A 19,655-nucleotide genomic window follows, 5' to 3' on the forward strand; every position below is an offset into this window, starting at 1 on the left:
GTCAGACGAAAAGACACAGGATTGAGAATCTCAGAAATCCTATACGGACCAATAAAACGAGGTTTAAATTTAGGAGAGGAAACCTTCATAGGAATATGACGAGAAGATAACCAAACCAGATCCCCAACACGAAGTCGGGGACCCACACGGCGTCTGCGATTAGCGAAAAGTTGAGCCTTCTCCTGGGACAAGGTCAAATTGTCCACTACCTGAGTCCAGATCTGCTGCAACCTGTCCACCACAGAATCCACACCAGGACAGTCCGAAGACTCAACCTGTCCTGAAGAGAAACGAGGATGGAACCCAGAATTGCAGAAAAATGGAGAGACCAAGGTAGCCGAGCTGGCCCGATTATTAAGGGCGAACTCAGCCAACGGCAAAAAGGACACCCAATCATCCTGGTCTGCAGAAACAAAACATCTCAGATATGTTTCCAAGGTCTGATTGGTTCTATCGGTATGGCCATTAGTCTGAGGATGGAAAGCCGAGGAAAAAGATAGGTCAATGCCCATCCTACCACAAAAAGCTCGCCAAAACCTTGAAACAAACTGGGAACCTCTGTCAAAAACAATATTCTCAGGAATGCCATGCAAACGAACCACATGCTGGAAGAACAAAGGCACCAAATCAGAGGAGGAAGGCAATTTAACCAAGGGCACCAGATGGACCATTTTAGAAAAGCGATCACAGACCACCCAAATGACTGACATCTTTTGAGAAACGGGAAGGTCAGAAATGAAATCCATCGAAATATGTGTCCAAGGCCTCTTTGGGACCGGCAAGGGCAAAAGCAACCCACTGGCACGTGAACAGCAGGGCTTAGCCCTAGCACAAATCCCACAGGACTGCACAAAAGTACGTACATCCCGTGACAGAGATGGCCACCAGAAGGATCTAGCCACTAACTCTCTGGTACCAAAGATTCCAGGATGACCAGCCAACACCGAACAATGAAGTTCAGAGATAACTTTACTAGTCCACCTATCAGGGACGAACAGTTTCTCCGCCGGACAACGATCAGGTTTATTCGCCTGAAATTTTTGCAACACTCGCCGCAAATCAGGGGAGATGGCAGACACAATGACTCCTTCCTTGAGGATACTCGCCGGCTCAGATGAACCCGGAGAGTCGGGCACAAAACTCCTAGACAGAGCATCCGCCTTCACATTTTTAGAGCCCGGAAGGTACGAAATCACAAAATCGAAGCGGGCAAAAAATAACGATCAACGGGCCTGTCTAGGATTCAAGCGCTTGGCAGACTCGAGATAAGTAAGGTTCTTATGATCAGTCAATACCACCACGCGATGCTTAGCTCCTTCAAGCCAATGACGCCATTCCTCGAATGCCCACTTCATGGCCAGCAACTCTCGGTTGCCCACATCATAATTACGCTCAGCAGCCGAAAACTTCCTGGAAAAGAAAGCACATGGTTTCAACACTGAGCAACCAGAACCTCTCTGTGACAAAACCGCCCCTGCTCCAATCTCAGAAGCATCAACCTCGACCTGGAACAGAAGAGAAACATCTGGTTGACACAACACAGGGGCAGAACAAAAATGACGCTTCAACTCCTGAAAAGCTTCCACAGCAGCAGAAGACCAATTAACCAAATCAGCACCCTTCTTGGTCAAATCGGTCAATGGTTTGGCAATGCTAGAAAAATTACAGATGTAGCGACGATAAAAATTAGCAAAGCCCAAGAACTTTTGCAGACTTTTCAGAGATGTCGGCTGAGTCCAATCCTGGATGGCTTGGACCTTAACCGGATCCATCTCGATAGTAGAAGGGGAAAAGATGAACCCCAAAAATGAAACTTTCTGCACACCGAAGAGACACTTTGATCCCTTCACAAACAAAGAATTAGCACGCAGGACCTGGAAAACCATTCTGACCTGCTTCACATGAGAGTCCCAATCATCTGAGAAGATCAAAATGTCATCCAAGTAAACAATCAGGAATTTATCCAGATACTCACGGAAGATGTCATGCATAAAAGACTGAAACACAGATGGAGCATTGGCAAGTCCGAACGGCATCACTAGATACTCAAAATGACCCTCGGGCGTATTAAATGCAGTTTTCCATTCATCTCCTTGCCTGATTCTCACCAGATTATACGCACCACGAAGATCTATCTTAGTGAACCAACTAGCCCCCTTAATCCGAGCAAACAAGTCAGATAACAATGGCAAGGGATACTGAAATTTAACAGTGATTTTATTAAGAAGGCGGTAATCAATACACGGTCTCAGCGAACCATCCTTCTTGGCTACAAAAAAGAACCCTGCTCCCAGTGGTGATGACGATGGGCGAATATGTCCCTTCTCCAGGGATTCCTTCACATAACTGCGCATAGCGGCGTGTTCAGGCACGGATAAATTAAATAATCGACCTTTTGGGATTTTACTACCAGGAATCAAATTGATAGCACAATCACAATCCCTATGCGGAGGTAGGGCATTGCACTTGGGCTCTTCAAATACATCCTGATAATCAGACAAGAACTCTGGGACCTCAGAAGGACTGGATGACGAAATAGACAAAAATGAAACATCACCATGTACCCCCTGACAACCCCAGCTGGATACCGACATAGAGTTCCAATCCAATACTGGATTATGGGTTTGCAGCCATGGCAACCCCAACACGACCACATCATGCAGATTATGTAGCACCAGAAAGCGAATAACTTCCTGATGTGCAGGAGCCATGCACATGGTCAGCTGGGTCCAGTACTGAGGTTTATTCTTGGCCAAAGGTGTAATAATAATAATAATAATAATCTTTATTTTTTTATAGCGCTAACATATTCCGCAGCGCTTTACAGTTTTGCACACATTATCATCGCTGTCCCCGATGGGGCTCACAATCTAGAATCCCTATCAGTATGTCTTCGGAGTAGCATCAATTCCTCTCAACGGAATAGGACACTGCAAAGGCTCCAAGAAAAACCCACAACGTTTAGCATAATCCAAATCCATCAGATTCAGGGCAGCGCCTGAATCCACAAACGCCATGACAGAATACGATGACAAAGAGCATATCAAGGTAATGGACAGAAGGAATTTGGATTGTACAGTACCAATGACGGCAGACCTATCGAACCGCTTAGTGCGCTTAGGACAATCAGAAATAGCATGAGTGGAATCACCACAGTAGAAACACAGACCATTCAGACGTCTGTGTTCTTGCCGTTCAACTCTGGTCATAGTCCTATCGCACTGCATAGGCTCAGGTTTAATCTTAGACAATACCGCCAAATGGTGCACAGATTTACGCTCGCGCAAGCGTCGACCGATCTGAATGGCCAAAGACATAGACTCATTCAAACCAGTAGGCATAGGAAAACCCACCATGACATCCTTAAGAGCCTCAGAGAGACCCTTTCTGAACAAAGCTGCCAGCGCAGATTCATTCCACAGAGTGAGTACTGACCACTTCCTAAATTTCTGACAATATACTTCTATATCATCCTGGCCCTGGCACAAAGCCAGCAAATTTTTCTCAGCCTGATCCACTGAATTAGGCTCATCGTAAAGTTATCCGAGCGCCAGGAAAAACGCATTGACATTACTCAATGCAGGGTCTCCTGGCGCAAGAGAAAATGCCCAGTCCTGATGGTCGCCGCGCAAAAAAGAAATAATAATCAAAACCTGTTGAATAGGATTACCAGAAGAATGAGGTTTCAAGGCCAGAAATAGCTTACAATTATTTTTGAAATTAAGAAACTTAGTTCTCCACCAAAAAACAAATCAGGAATTGGAATTCTTGGTTCTAACATAGATTTCTGATCAATAGTATCTTGAATCCTTTGTACATTTGTAACGAGATTATCCATTGAAGAGCACAGACCCTGAATATCCATGTCCACACCTGTGTCCTGAAACACCCAAATGTCTAGGGGAAAAAAAAGACTGAACACAGAGCTGAGAAAAAAAAATGATGTCAGAACTTCTTTTTTCCCTCTATTGAGAATCATTAGGTTGGCTCCTTGTAATGTTATGTAGGCAATCCAGTGACACAGTGTGCCAGCAATCAGAGCACATACAGTGATCTGACAATAACCCAAAAACAATAGAACGAGCTCTGAGACGTGGAATCTCTGTAGACCGCAATACCTGAACCTATCCTAAACACAACTAAAGGCAGCTGTGGATTGCGCCTGACACTACCTATGCAACTCGGCACAGCCTGAGGAGCTGACTAGCCTTAAGATAGAAAAACAAGCCTGACTTGCCTCAGAGAAATACCCCAAAGGAAAAGGCAGCCCCCCACATATAATGACTGTTAGCAAGATGAAAAGACAAACGTAGGGATGAAATAGATTCAGCAAAGTGAGGCCCGATATTCTAGATAGAGCGAGGATAGCAAAGAGAACTTTGCAGTCTACAAAAAACCCTAAAGCAAAAAACCACGCAAAGGGGGCAAAAAGACCCACCGTGCCGAACTAACGGCACGGCGGTACACCCTTTGCATCTCAGAGCTTCCAGCAAAAACGAATTAACAAGCTGGACAGAAAAAGTAGCAACAAAAGCAAAGAAGCACTTATCTAAGCAGAGCAGCAGGCCACAGGAAAGATCCAGAAGCTCAGATCCAACGCTGGAACATAGACAAGGAGCAAGGAAGACAGAATCAGGTGGAGTTAAATAACAAAGCAGCCAACGAGCTCACCAGAACACCTGAGGGAGGAAGCTCAGAAGCTGCAGTACCACTTGTGACCACAGGAGTGAATTCAGCCACAGAATTCACAACAGCGTGCCTTTTGTGACAGACTTAAGGTTCATTTGTCATTTTCATCGGGCTATCATCCACAGTCCAATGGACAGACCGAGAGGAAGAACCAGGACGTTGAGCAGTTTTTGAGATGTTTTGTAGCGGACAATCATGAGATGTGGTTGGAATATCTACCACTAGCTGAGTTTGCTCTCAATAATCATTCGGTACGTCTTCTTCGGCTGAGTGTTCTCCTTTCTTTTGTTGTACTGGGAAGACTCGATCTTTCGGTCCTTTTTCTAGGATTGGGGCGGCGGTGCCAGAGGAGGAGAGTTTTTCTGGAAATTTGGAAAGGGTTTGGACCAGTGTGCGCCATAATCGTAAACAGGCTAATAGGATGTCTAAGAAATTTTTTGACAAGAGAAGAAGGGAGGCGAGGTTTGTTGTTGGGGACATGGTTTGGTTGTCCTCTAGGAATCTGCATTTGAAGATCCCTTCTAAAAAGTTGGGGCCGAAGTTTGTAGGACATTTCAAAGTTGTGCACATTGTCAATTCGGCAGCGGTGAGATTAGACATTCCTTCGTCCTGGGAAATTAATTCAGTTTTTCATGTACAGTATCTTTGCTGAAGAAGGTTGACACGCCAGATAAGGTGGCTATGTCGTCTGCTCCTCCAATTGATCAGGACTGCGAGTTTGAGATTTCATGCATTCTTTATTCCAGGTGGCATAGAGGAGGGTTACAGTATCTTGTGTCCTCGAAGGGTTTCGGTCCCGAGGACAATTCCGGGGTGAAAGCTGTGGACGTCTCTGCCTCAAGGTTAATTAAGGCTTTTCACAGGAGATTTCCGAATAAGGCCCGGCCTAGAGGATCCGGGGGATCCTCGTTAAAGGGGATGTACTGCTAGAATCTGTTTAGTTTTAAACTATCCGCCATTTTCTTGTGGAGTTCTGGCTGCTGGTCTTTTTCCTCTGGTGCTTGGTTTGTCTTGGGTCAGGTATTTGTTTCATTCTTTATTAACCAGCACCTGCCTCCCAGTCCTTGCTGGACAACAGTGTTAATCAGCTGAGCGCTTTGTGTTCGGTGTTTGTTATTTGTGCAGTACTGGTACCTCTGGTTCTGTTAGCCTTAGTTTCTGTTTTCTATTGGTTTCTGTAGCCTTCTCTGTGTTTTCTACTAGGAGGTGTACCGTTTTTGTACCCAGTCCTTAGTTCACTTGAGGGTACCCCTTCCCCTTATCTATAGGTCTTTACTTGAGATTAACCTAGGATCGTAGGTGGGTCTATTCGCAAGGAATGGGTCACCCACTCCATCGTAGGGTTTCAGCCTAGTCATAGTACAGGGTCAGGTTTTCCCCTTCTACCTTAGTCCTGTGTTGCAGATCAGTAACATGATATTTGATGGCATGTGTATAAGGGATTCGTTAGCGAGGTGTCTCTAACATCTGAGGTTTTGATTTGTATTTTATTATTATTGGATTTTTTGTGCTTCAGATTTTTTGCTTTATTCGTTCACTTACCTTGTTATAGGGAGTAGAGTGTTACGAAGTTGTTTGGGAAATTGATCAAATTGTATAAATTAACCCTTCACTTAATTCCTTTCATCATAGGGATTACAATACAATTTACATATCTTAGCTCTTGCATACTCCAAATGTTCAGCATTTACAGCATCACTCTGAATCTTGAGCTCGGTATGCCGGTTTATGGTACTCGGTAATGCACTGTCTCTCCAGCTTATTGCTTGTTCCTACATGAACAATACAGTTTGTTCACATTGACTGAAGTAGGAAAGTACATCACTCAAGTCAGATTCTTAGCAAGTTATTAGTATTCAACAGCCCCAAGAAGAACAAGCATGTGACTGACAGAACTCTAACCTGTTTTTTTCCCAGCTATCCTAATGCTTGAGAGGAACATCTCTCTGTATAAAGGTTTCCCAAACTGCAGTCCTCAGGGCCTCCAACTTATCATGTTTTCAGACTTTCCTTGTTATTACACAGGATGGGGGAAACCTGTGGTAATTTCTAATGCCTTGATAATAATTCCATAACTTGTGCAATGCTAAGGAAATCCTATTTTGTTGGAGGCCGTAAGGACTAGAATTTAGGAAACACTGACCTATATATTCCACTGTCATTACACAACTTCAGCTCCTGTGGAGCTTGCTGAAGAATAGTTAAGTAAACTACCAAATATAGAGCCGACCTGGGCAACATGTGGCCTGTGGACCACGTCCAGCTCTTTGGCTGTTCCTGTCTGGCCTGCAGAAATAGTGGCATATCACACCATGTGGCCGGTGATATCAACAGTATCTGCATTCTTAGGATATAGATACATTTCAATACAAAGGTGAAACTGGGAGACGTCATCCACCATTCAGCTTGTGTCTGAGACTCAGTACATCAGCCAAGCTGACATCAATAAATAGCATCTGTTTTGCGGAGCACATGCTGCAAAAACTTGACCAGTGCATTGTGGGAATGGAGGAATGGAATCATGTTATGTGGGGGCCAATATGCTGTGTTAGGGGCAGTGGGGACATCTTATTGTGTGTGAGGAATTGTGGGGGTATCATACTGTGTGGGGGGCTGTGATGTCTATCATACTGTTTGTGGGGCTGTGGTAGCTGTAATATTGTGTGTGGGGGACTAAGGGGACATTAAACTGTATGAGGGAGACTGAGGGGTCATCATACTGTACATGAGTAGGGGAAAATACTGTGAGAGTATCAATCTGCATGTGAGGGGCTGTTTGGGACTTCTGTTTGTGGAAGGCCCATAGTAGCATGCTGTAGACAGAAGTCTGTGGGGGCATTATACTGTGTGATGGCTGTGGCAACATAATAGTGCATGTATTTGGGAACATGTGATCCACGATCTCTTTACTTCCCACAACCTTTCCTTCCTGGCCCTCACTGAGACCTGGCTGACACCCCCTGACACGGCCTCGCCTGCAGCGCTGAGCTACGGTGGCCTCCAATTTACCCACACTTCTCGCTCTGGCAACAGACATGGTGGAGGAGTGGGTATCCTTCTTTCTAAAAACTGTTCCTTCAACCCTATCCAACCCCCACCCTCCCTTATCCTCCCTTCTTTTGAGGTTCACGCTGTCCGTATCTACTCTCCCTCTAATCTCCAAATGGCTGTCATATACCGACCACCGGGCAACCTTGGCATAACAATCTCACAAAAAAACTTCGACAAGCATCCAGGGTGGAAGAAAACACGCCTGCCAGACGACTTCACTGCTTTCAAACAAGCTACATTTGACTTCAAGTCTGCCCTCACCTCCGCTAAACTGACCTATTTCACTAACCTTGTATCTTCACTATCCTACAACCCAAATCAACTATTGAGCACATTTACCTCCCTCCTCGGCCCACCACTGCCTCCTCCAACTCCCCTCATCTCCTCCAAGGACTTTGCCACCTACTTCAAAAACAAGATCGACCAAACAAGACTAACCTTTACAGCTCCATCACCCCAACCACTCCATATACCAGACCTCTGCCCTTCCCTAATATCCTCCCTCTCCAACATCACTGAAGGAGAGCTTACTCGCCTCTTCTCCAAATCGCACCTCACCACTTGTGCACTTGACCCCATCCCCTCCCACCTGCTCCCCAACGTCACTAACATGCTCATTCCAACCCTAACCCATCTCTTCAATCTATCGCTCTCTTCTGGTACCTTCCCCTCAGCCTTCAAACATGCCACCATCACACCCATCCTCAAAAAAACTAACCTTGACCCAACTGCTATGCCCAGCTACCGTCCCATATCACTGCTCCCGTTTGCTTCAAAACTCCTTGAGCAGCATGTCCTTGCTCAAATTTCCTCCCACCTCTCATCTAACTCTCTCCTTGACAACCTCCAATCTGGCTTCCGCCTCCACCACTCCACCGAAACTGCCCTGACAAAAATTACTAATGACTTACTCACAGCCAAAGCTAACAGACAGTTCTCCATCCTCCTCCTTCTTGACCTGTCCTCTGCTTTCGACACAGTCGATCACTGCCTACTGCTACAGATTCTTTCTTCCCTTGGCATCAAAGACCTTGCCCTGTCCTGGATTGCTTCATACCTTTCCGACCGCACATTTAGCGTTTCCCACTCACACACCACCTCCTCATCCCTCTCTCTCTCTGTTGGAGTCCCTCAAGGCTCTGTCCTAGGGCCCCTACTTTTTTCCATCTATACTCTTGGCCTAGGACAACTCATAAAGTCCCATGGCTTCCAGTACCACCTGTATGCGGACGACACTCAGATCTACGTCTCTGGCCCAGATGTCACCTCTCTGCTGTCCAGAATCCCAAAGTGTCTGTCAGCCATATCCTCCTTTTTCACCTCTCGCTTCCTAAAACTCAATGTAGACAAAACCGAACTCATCATCTTTCCCCCATCTCACGTATCCCCCCTACCTGAACTATCTATTATGGTAAACGGCATCACGCTCTCTCCTGCACCTGAAATCCGCTGCCTCGGGGTAACTCTCGACTCTGCCCTGTCCTTCAAACCGCACGTCCAAACTCTTGCCACCTCCTGTCGCCTCCAACTCAAAAATATTGGCAGAATCCGTTCCTTCCTCATCCCACAATCTACTAAAACTCTTGTGCATGCCCTCATCATCTCCCGCCTCGACTACTGCAACACCCTCCTGTGTGGCCTCCCCGCTAATTCTCTTGCACCACTCCAGTCTGTCCTCAACTCTGCTGCCCGGCTAATCCACCTCTCTCCTCGCTACTCCCCTGCTTCTCCCCTCTGCAAATCCCTCCACTGGCTCCCCATTCCCCAACGAATCCAGTTCAAACTACTAACACTGATCTACAAAGCCATCCACAACCTGTCCCCTCCCTATATCTCTGAACTAATCTCCCAATATCTTCCTTCACGTAATCTCCGATCCTCCCAAGACGTCCTACTCTCCTCCACACTTATTCGTTCCTCACACAACCGCCTCCAAGATTTCTCCCGAATATCCCCCATCCTCTGGAATTCCATGCCTCAACATGTCCGACTATCCGCCACCCTCGGCTCCTTCAGACAGAACCTGAAAACCCATCTCTTCAAGAAAGCCTACAGTCTGCAATAACCATTCTGCCGCCTCACCATCGCCAGAGCCACTGCCTCTCCATCGCCAGAGCCGCCGCCTCGCCCCTACCTTCTGTCTCTTCCCCACTATCCCATAGAATGTAAGTCCGCAAGGACAGGGTATCTGCACCGTCGCAGCTACAGCCACAAAATTTTGCACAGTCACACGCCTGGACCACGAGAGTGTCATAGACTATGTTGTGAGGCGAAATTTTAACCCGCACGTTTCAATTCACCAAACAATTTTGCCCCTATCTACATAATGGGAAAAAGTGAAAGGAAAAGTGTTGGAGGCAAATTGACAGCTGCCAGATGTGAACAAGGGGGACTTAAAGAATGAATTAGGACATTGCGAACATTGGATCAACAAGTTTACAGACATTTTACATAGTCATTTGGCCTAGTAAGGTGTCAGTTATAAACATAATCTAGATTACACATAATTAGCACCAAATCCACATAGCAGGATTTAAGGGGATACTGTGAAAACATGTTATTTAGTGCAGTTAATATGATTTAGAAAACATGAGAGAACTTACTAATTTGCTGCTGTCCCTCACGTGGACAGTACACAAAATCTGGAAACATTTGGACCCAGATCCTCCTCTTTTCTGGCCCCGTCGCAATAATGTGCATCCCTCTGGTCCCAAAGTTCTGGCCTTTCTTGGACCTGAACTATAAGCATCTCTACATTTATATAGGTAGACATGCTGCAGGACTTCGTGGAGGCATTCTTCTGGGATGTCTGGAGTGGTTTTTGAGCTAATTAGCATGTCTAAGCTTCCTTATAATGACTTGGCCCATTTCCTGTCACCTGAAAAAGTCTTGCGTATTTTTCACAAGTCACACATGTGGTCCGTGTGTAATCCGTATTTCTCTCGCCCCCATAGACTTGCATTGTCGTATTTTTGGAGTAATATGCTGACAATCGCAGCATGCTGCGATTTTCTCATCCCGAAAAATACGGCCGAGAAATATATGGCTGATGGGAGCTGCCCCATAGAGAAACATTGGTCCAAGTGCAATGCGTTGTTTTTGTGCCTCTCACTCGTTCGTATTTCTCTCTAGTGTGATGCCGGCCTAAAAAGCAGTCACTGTGCTGTTTGGTATCATGATGTGCATCACACACTTTACATTGACCAAAGAAAGGTAAGTAGAGAGCTGTCTCTGGAGATAATAAAGAACATTATAGGCAAGCATGATTAAAATTAAAGGTTATAAGACCATCTCTAAATAGCTTGAGATACCCAGCCTCCCTGTATATGGCCATGGAGCGCCCCCGTGGGCAAGGGGTACTCGGTACCGGGTCGTTCGGTTCTCAGGGGGACGTCACGGTGGCTGACTCGGTCCGTGGCCCTTGGGACGTCCGTGTAAAAGGGAAAGGTCTTTAAAGGGATATGTTCGTGACGCCACCTGTGGTATTCGGTCAGGGTGACCGACGCTGCTTTAAGGGATCCACTGGGGTGATGTTATGGCAGCTAGATGGTATACCTTCCCATAGGAAGGATGGTATACCTTCCCATGTACACACTGGGAGTGTGTAGATGGTGGATGGTGTGAGGCGCAGTGAAGAACGAGGACACAAGGTTGCAGTCTCTTTAACGTTTACTGAAGGCTTCAGCATCCACAGTCCAGAGCACCAGATCACAGGGAAGGCAGAGTCCGGCCAGTTTGGAGGCAAATCAAGAGTCCCCTTGTCCAGGTAGAAATCAGTAGCCTTCCTCTAGCGCCGTGGTGTTGTAGTACCTTACTGCTAAGCATCTCATAAGGTCCTCACATATGTTGTAGATGTTATGTCTCTCTCTCTGTCCCCCAGATGGATAGGACAAACCCGTATGACCGGTGGCTTGAGGCGTTTTACAGGGACTCTATCATGCCCCAGCCTCTAAGCGGTGCCACCTTGCCTCCTGGGTGTAGGGTTGGATAAGTAATGTGAAATTAGCTGTCCTGCCGGTCTCTGGAGCAAGGCATAAAGGACTGTTGCTCCCTCGGTGTTCCGGCTACCGGGATCCTGAGCCTCAGAAGGAGGAAGCCTGTGTAGGGCAAAAATCCTCCTGGTATCCACTCCTTTGCTATGACTTCTTCACCCTCTCTACAATACAATTCTCTTTCAGTGTACTTTCTTAGAAGCTGACGCACTTAGGGCAGGCACAGCTCCGTGTCCTTCTGCCTCGGCCTCTGACAGGCTCCCACCCCTGTCAGGGACCAACTACCTGAGCGAAGCTCAACCAGCAACTGTCTAACTTCCTACCCAGGCAACCAGTTTTACCTAAGTGTGAAGAGTGCCCTATTAAATAGGAGCATAGCTCCCCCTGGTGGCCTGGAGTGCGAAATGTGTTGCATGTTTGTGATACATGGATTCGGTTGTCCTTCTTTGCCTCCAAAGGTAATATCACTCCCCCCTAGAGGAAAATAACATTACTGCAACGACCAGGACCCTGGGGCGCTGCAGCCACAAAAGACAAATTGATCACAATTTGAAGAGACAGAAAATATCAATGGTATAATGAGGATTATAAACCTCATTCCCCTGATAATGCCATTGTGGTGAAACATGTTATGGAGGTTAATAGCTGACAATTTTTAAAGTTGGCATGTGCGAGGGTATATCTATATAACTATTCAATATAGTGTAGGACTGCAGTCGCACTGTATAGCAACAGCAAATAATAATATTATTCTACTGGGATTCATTTAGATAGGAATCAATATCACTGAGAGTTTATTTTCCATTATTTCACCAGACCCAATAGCAACTTGTGTTTTTAGAATTTATCTAATTACCACTGGCACTAACTGAAATCACTATGCACACCAACTGCCGCGGAAATGCTGCCCTGACCACCACAAGGTTATATAAAATGCTTATTCATGCAAAAAACCCACTCGACAAACACTTTCTCTGGCTCACCTATTTATTAACTCTTTACCCCCGAGGGTGGTTTGCCTGTTGGTCTAGGTTCACATTGCGTTAATGGGTTAACGCTAACGGACTGCGTTGCACGGCGAAAATGTCGCAATTAACACCGTGCAACGGGTCCGTTAGTGCACCTATTGACAGCAATGTGATTTGTGCCTGTAGCACATCGCTAGCGCATGCCATTTTCGGCATGCACACGCACTAGCGATGTGCCGTTCGGGGATCTGCGCTAGCGGGGACGGCGAACGCGGCCCCAAAATAAACATTGCGTTAGCGCAACCCGCTAGCGCTATGGGCTTAACGGATTGCCCTAACGCAATGTGAACCTAGCCTTAATGACCAAGCCGATTATTACAATTCTGACCATTGTCCCTTTATGTGGTAATAACTCTGGAATGCTTTAATGGATCCCGATGATTCTGACACTGTTTTTTGTGACATACTGTACTTCATGGTAGCGGTAAAATTTCTGTGATATGACTTGTGATTATTTGTGAAAAAAACGGAAATTTGGTGAAAAGTTTTCAAATTTTGCAATTTTTTAAATTTTTGTTTTTGTTAGGAAGTTATAAGGGTCAAAAGTTAAACAGCGATTTCTCATTTTTACAACACCATTTTTTTTAGGGACCACCTCACATTTGAAGTCACTTTGAGGGGTCTGTATGATAGAAACTACCCAAAAGTGACTATTCTAAAAACTGCACCCCTCAAGGTTCTGAAAACCACCTTCAAGATGTTTATTAACCCTTCAGGTGCGTCACAGGAATTTTTGGAATGTTTTAAAAAAATGAATATCTAACTTTTTTTCGCAAAAAATTTAATTCAGACTAAATTTTTTTTATTTTACCAAGGGTAAAATAAAAATGATCTTTTCGCTCTCAATTTTTTATTTTCCCAAGGGCAACAGGAGAAATTAGACCCCAAAAGTTGTTGTGCAATTTGTCCTGAGTACGCTGATATCCCATATGTGGGGGTAAACCACTGTTTGAGCGCAAGGCAGAGCTCGGAAGGGAAGGAGCGCCGTTTTACTTTTTCAATGCAAAATTGGCTGGAATGAAGATTGGACGCCATGTCGCATTTGGAGAGCCCCTGATGTGCCTAGACAGTGGAAACCCCCCACAAGTGACACTATTTTGGAAACTAGACCCCCTTAGGAATTTATATAGATGTGTGGTGAGCACTTTGAACCCCCAAGTGCTTCACAGAAGTTTATAACATAGAGCTGAAAAAAAAATCATATTTTTTCACAAAAATGATCTTCTCGCCCCCAATTTTTTATTTTCCCAAGGGTAACAGAAGGAATTGGACCCCAAACGTTTTTGTGCAGTTTGTCCTGAGCACGCTGATACCTCATATGTGCAGATAAACCACTGTTTGTGCGCATGTCAGAGCTCAGAAGGGAAGTAGCGCCAGATTTTACTGTTATGGTTTCCAGGTGCCATGACCCACTGGGAGAGCCCATGAGGTGCCAAAATAGCAGAACCCCCCATATCTAACCCCATTTTATGAACTAAACCTCTCAATGAATTCACCTAGTGGTGCAGTGATCATATTGATGCAGCGCCCCAGAGACCTGGTCGTTGCGGTAATGTCGCTCTGCCGCTAAGGAGGGTGATGTTACAGTTAGGGCCAGAAATATTTGGACAGTGACACAATTTTCGCGAGTTGGGCTCTGCATGCCACCACATTGGATTTGAAATGAAACCTCTACAACAGAATTCAAGTGCAGATTGTAACGTTTAATTTGAAGGGTTGAACAAAAATATCTGATAGAAAATGTAGGAATTGTACACATTTCTTTACAAACACTCCACATTTTAGGAGGTCAAAAGTAATTGGACAAATAAACATAACCCAAACAAAATATTTTTATTTTCAATATTTTGTTGCAAATCCTTTGGAGGCAATCACTGCCTTAAGTCTGGAACCCATGGACATCACCAAACGCTGGGTTTCCTCCTTCTTAATGCTTTGCCAGGCCTTTACAGCCGCAGCCTTCAGGTCTTGCTTGTTTGTGGGTCTTTCCGTCTTAAGTCTGGATTTGAGCAAGTGAAATGCATGCTCAATTGGGTTTAGATCTGGAGATTGACTTGGCCATTGCAGAATGTTCCACTTTTTGGCACTCATGAACTCCTGGGTAGCTTTGGATGTATGCTTGGGGTCATTGTCCATCTGTACTATGAAGCGCCGTCCAATCAACTTTGCAGCATTTGGCTGAATCTGGGCTGAAAGTATATCCCGGTACACTTCAGAATTCATCCAGCTACTCTTGTCTGCTCTTATGTCATCAATAAACACAAGTGACCCAGTGCCATTGAAAGCCATGCATGCCCATGCCATCACGTTGCCTCCACCATGTTTTACAGAGGATGTGGTGTGCCTTGGATCATGTGCCGTTCCCTTTCTTCTCCAAACTTTTTTCTTCCCATCATTCTGGTACAGGTTGATCTTTCTCTCATCTGTCCATAGAATACTTTTCCAGAACTGAGCTGGCTTCTTGAGGTGTTTTTCTGCAAATTTAACTCTGGCCTGTCTATTTTTGGTATTGATGAATGGTTTGCATCTAGATGTGAACCCTTTGTATTTACTGTCATGGAGTCTTCTCTTTACTGTTGACTTAGAGACAGATACACCTACTTCACTGAGAGTGTTCTGGACTTCAGTTGATGTTGTGAACGGGTTCTTCTTCACCAAATTAAGTATGCGGCGATCATCCACCACTGTTGTCATCCGTGGACGCCCAGGCCTTTTTGAGTTCCCAAGCTCACCAGTCAATTCCTTTTTTCTCAGAATGTACCCAACTGTTGATTTTGCTACTCCAAGCATGTCTGCTATCTCTCTGATGGATTTTTTCTTTTTTTTCAGCCTCAGGATGTTCTGCTTCACCTCAATTGAGAGTTCCTTTGACCGCATGTTGTCTGCTCACAGCAACAGCTTCCAAATGCAAAACCACACACCTGGAATCCACCCCTGACCTTTTAACTACTTCATTGATTACAGGTTAACGAGGGAGACGCCTTCAGAGTTAATTGCAGCCCTTAGAGTCCATTGTCCAATTACTTTTGGTCCCTTGAAAAAGAGGACGCTATGCATTACAGAGCTATGATTCCTAAACCCTTTCTCCGATTTGGATGTGGAAACTATCATATTGCAGCTGGGAGTGTGCACTTTCAGCCCATATTATATATATAATTGTATTTCTGAACATGTTTTTGTAAACAGCTAAAATAACAAAACTTGTGTCACTGTCCAAATATTTCTGGCCCTAACTGTATGTCTGATTGCACTAAAGGAGTTCTCCTGACCAGGTATCACAAGCACACTTTACACTTCACACTCTGGCCACTAGGGGGAGCAAAAGGCACTATGTATTAGGCCATTCCTCACACTGGTAAAACTAGGGGTCGGATAGGAAGTTAGAACAGAACGCAGCCTGGGGAGAGTCCAGGGAGGACCTGTCAGGGGTGGGCTCCTGACAGGGGCCTAGCAGAACGATTAGAGAGCAATGGAACCACGCCTGCACTACCTTGCGGCGGTATCCTAAGAAAGGACAAGAAGAGAAGGATATTGTGGAAAGTGAGAAACGAGATCAAGCACAAAGGAGAGCCAGTAGGAGTCGTTCCCCCGAGAATGGCAACTTCCTACTGAGGCGCGTAGCCGGTGACCGGAACACCGAGGAAGTAACTGACTTTATGCCTTACTTCAAATACCGCAGGACAGTTAATTATAGGTTTGCTGTCTACCATACATCACCTAAGCAGACATAGGGGGCAAGCGTGGAGAGGGGCGTCTCTAGGGTCCCAGAATAGCTCCAAGCCTTCCCGTCAAACGGGTGCGTCCTATCCAGATAAACTTGGGGGACGGAGAGAAAGAGAGAACGAGAAGGAATGAGAACAGAAGTTGTGAGGACTATCCCGAATGCTCAGCAGGGAAGAACTACAACACACAGGCGCTAGTGGTAGGCAACGATTTCCACCTGCAAAGGGAACTCTGGATGTGCCTTTGGACCGGCCGGTCTCAGACAGCCCAGTTGACAGTCCTCTGGATTGAGGATCCCGAAGCCTTCAGTAAAAGATAAAGAGACTGCAACCCTGTGTCCTCGTTATTGACTGCGCCTCACACCATTGCCACCTACACTACCGGGAAGCCCTGGGGACATACTTCACCTGTGGGAAGGTATACCATCTAGATGCCATCACATCACCGCAGTGGACCCCAAGCAGCGTCGGTCGAAACCTTAGCTGACTTTATTCATCATCTTTCATTGGACGCCCTTTAGCAGGGCCACGGACCGGGTCCAGCCACCGTGACAACCCCAGAACTGAGCCAGAGAGGACCGGTACCGAGTAACCTGCAGCCATGCGTCTGGGGGCGCTCCAATGACACCATGGGTGTGTCACAGAATTTTATACCATTGGGCAGTGAGGACAAAATAACTACATTATTACCACCAAAATGTTGTTTTAGCCAAAGATTTTACATTTTCACACAAGAAGTGGATAAAAATGGCATCAAAATGTGTCCCACAATTTCTACTGAATGTGGCAATACCGCACATGTGGCTGTACAGTATTACTTAGCCATGCAAAGAGACTTGAGAGGAACAGAGCACTATTTGCCTATTCAAATAAATGGGTCTGTGCACATGTCAGTGTGTTTCCACGGACCGTGTGCCCATGGGCAAAAAGCATTGATATGTCCATTTTTTAATGTCAGAACGGGCCATAAAACATCCTGCACATGTGTATACGCATAACACACATGGATGACATCCACGTGACACGCATTGGCGCCGGGGAAGAAGCATTACAGTAAGCGCTGTTCCCCGGCGTCAGGCGCTGAACAAGGCTCTCCTCATTCTTCCCTGCTCTGCTGGTGATTGGCTCAAGCAGGGGAAAATGATGAGAGTTACAGTACATCACCATCCAGGTTGAAAACAAATTATCCCCCAGACTTGGATTACTGCGTGGGACACAACGATCGACAGGTATGATATATTGTTGTTTTATTATTTTACTACAGGAGATTGAGGGCTTCGCTGGAATTAGAAGTAATAAAAATGGAAAGCTGTGTTTAGTGTTATTTCAAATAATAGACTTTATTCTTGCTGAGTCATTATTTACCATACAACTAAAGGATTATACTAAATATGTGATTCTTCAGAATTTGTTTTAGTCTTAGCCTAATGAAGAGACCTGTGTAGCCTCGAAAGCTTGCAATTTGTTACCATGTTTTCAGTTAGCCATTAAAAGGTATCAACCACTGAGGACTCTCAATTCTAAATATTTAACTATAGGATTAGTAATGGATAAGTGTCTTATAGATGCTTCTCCATTACTAAGCCATGGGCTTGATGTCACCGGTGACAACCCCACAACTATTACCCCACTTGCCACCGCTACAGGGCAAGTGGGAAAAGCTGGGCAAATTGCCAAAATTGACGCATCTAATAGATGTGCCTGCTACTTTAGGCTGGGGGGTCAAAATCCATGGCTCCTTACCAGCCTGAGAATACCAGCCCCCAGCTGTGAGCTATAGCAAGGCTGGTTTTCAAAAATGGGGGAGACGTCACGCTGTATTTTTTAAAAAAAAATATTTATTTAAATAATTAAAAAATATCGCATGGGTACCCCTCTATTCTTGATATCCAACCTTGCTGAAGCTGACAGTTGTGAGTTTTGTCTGGCTGGTTATCAAAAATAGGGGGAACCCACACCGTTTTTTTCTTAATTACCGTTTTTATTTACAGAGCAGGAACGACAGATGAATACTCTCATCCACCACTCCTGCTGTTACTGTTATTATCAGCAGCAGCAGCAGGGGAAGGCTGATGGGAGTTATAGTCCCATCAGCCACCGCCTGTTGTCTCTTTTATTACTTAAATGTAACTCTCATAATTTTCCCCTGCTTGAGCTGATCACCGGCAGAGCAGGGGAGAATGAGGAGAGCTGCGTTCAGCACTCGACACTGGGGAACAGCGCTTAATGAAATGCTTCTTCCCGGGCGCCAGTCCTTGTGTTACTGATGCGGCACACGCATGCCACACGTGTGCCGCAAGTATTACACACATGGACACTGGCATCTCCGGTACCGGAAATATTAGGACATGTAAAAGAGACCTTACAGTGGGTTTTTATGTTTGGGTGCTGTCACACACTAAAAGATGATTATTATTGCAAAAAATACTTTTTGCATCGCCATATTTTGAGAGCTATAATGTTTTCATATTTCTGCCGACTGAGTCATGTGAGGTCTCGATTTTTGCAGGACGAGTTGATGTTTTTATTGGCGCCACTTTCAGGCACATGACATTTTTGATCACTTTCTATTCCGATTTTTGGGAGGCAGAATGAACAAAAACCGGCAATTCATGAATTTATTTTTTTTTGGGGGGGGGTTAAAACCGTTCCATGTGTGGTAAAATTGTTAAAGCAGCTTTATTCCTTGGGTTAGTACGATTACAGCAATACCTCATTTATATCATTTTTTTTCATGTTTTGGCTCTTTTATACAATAAAAACTATTTTAAAAAAATAATTTTTTTGCATCCTTTTATTCTAAGAGCTATAACTTTTTTATTTTTCCGCTGATGGAGCTGTATGGTGGCTCGTTTTTTGTGGGACAAGATGATGTTTTCAGCGGTAACATGTTTATTTATATCTGTAGTTTTGATCGCGTGCTATTCCACTTTTTGTTCAGCGGTATCATGATAAAGCATTGGTTTTTGCTATTTTTTATGGTGTTCACTAAAGGAGTTAAACAGTGGGAAAGTTCTATATGTCGGGTTGTTGCAGACACGGTGATACCAAATATGTGTACTTTTATTGTTTTGATTTTTTTTTTCATTCAACTATTTAGTGATAGAATATATATAGATTTTTTTATAATTATTTTTTATTTTATTTTTTTTATATTTCTACAATTATTTAAA

Source organism: Ranitomeya imitator, chromosome 4 (genome assembly GCF_032444005.1).
Source record: "Ranitomeya imitator isolate aRanImi1 chromosome 4, aRanImi1.pri, whole genome shotgun sequence".
NCBI classification, from domain to species: Eukaryota; Metazoa; Chordata; class Amphibia; order Anura; family Dendrobatidae; genus Ranitomeya; species Ranitomeya imitator.